Consider the following 1,280-nt stretch of genomic DNA (forward strand, 5'->3'; position numbering starts at 1 on the left):
ATTCTGCCCCCCCAGCCAATGAACTGTCCTTCAGTATACCTCTGCAAAGCCCTTTTACTGTCTTCTACAGCTTCCAAGTTAGCAGACTTCTAAACCTGCTATTGCTGTAGCTGAAGGTATATATGAGTATCTTAGTAACTCATTACCCTGTATTTAGAACACTAAACTGTTAACAAATTGCCAGTCACTGCCAAATAGGCAATGTGTTCACTCTGGGCATAATTCCCAACTCCATTAAAACCCCCTTTACAAACAGTTGGTCTTAAAATTGGCTTAAAATCACCTTTAAACTCATGTTTAAACTAAAACATACCAATATAATTTACTCTCACTTTAAGGTTCCTTGATGTTGCCAAAGTTGTTAAAAGAGGAACATTCAGGCCACTGAAAAGCCCTGGCCTGTTAAAAGTGGCATTTTTCATTCCACTCACAATAATTTGAGTAGGTGCAATAATCTGTCACTCGAGAAGAGAGGCCTCTTCAAGTGCAATAAACCTATTTTCTTTGCTGCTGATTGTTAAAAAGAAAGCTTAATAATCAAATCCAGATACAGAGACAAAAGTCACACAGCTATTTAAAGAGCCCATTGCCATGGCCCAACCCTGTAAGTAAATCCTTTCATAGTGTTTCTATTGTCAACAGGAGCAAGCAAAGAGCTTTTACCCTGTGTAGATAAGAAAGTGTCGGTGAACCAACACGTGTAGCAAAGAGGAACCCTGCTGGTCCTACAGTTTTAATTAATAAGTGAAGGATTGAGGCCAAATTCTTGTAAAGGTTTGGGTAGCTGGGAGCCATTTGTTGGCTTGTGATTGACAGGAATTTAAGGTAAATTATTCAAAAGCCCTTCTTCTAGGTCTAAAGCCAGAGTTGACCAAGAAAGCTTTTCCAGTGTCCTTGTAGTGACTAGCTGTTGCAGTTTTCAGATGTGTGAGCTGAAAGGTCCAGTGGAATGGTTTAGTAAGCCATAGAGAGAACACTTGGTGCAGGCTACATGAGCATCTTCAAACAATCAGTGCGGGCAGGCACCAAAATACTATGACTGCTGTATTTTACAAATAGGGAAGGCATGGAGAGGTGGAAGTGGCATCATGTCCTAGGGTCTATCACCACCCAACCAAAACTCGACCTTTGGAAACTGTTGTCCACTGGACACTACAAGTGCACATTCTGTATGGCTTCTAGGCCCTCCTCCTCCCCCTCCTATGTCCCTCAGAATTCTGCTATGGGAGAAACAATTCTGTAGATTTATATATTTCTGTCTTGTCCTTTTTCATGGTCAG

The sequence above is a fragment of the Merops nubicus genome, unplaced genomic scaffold, assembly GCF_000691845.1.
Source record: "Merops nubicus isolate BGI_N331 unplaced genomic scaffold, ASM69184v1 scaffold14554, whole genome shotgun sequence".
NCBI lineage: Eukaryota > Metazoa > Chordata > Aves > Coraciiformes > Meropidae > Merops > Merops nubicus.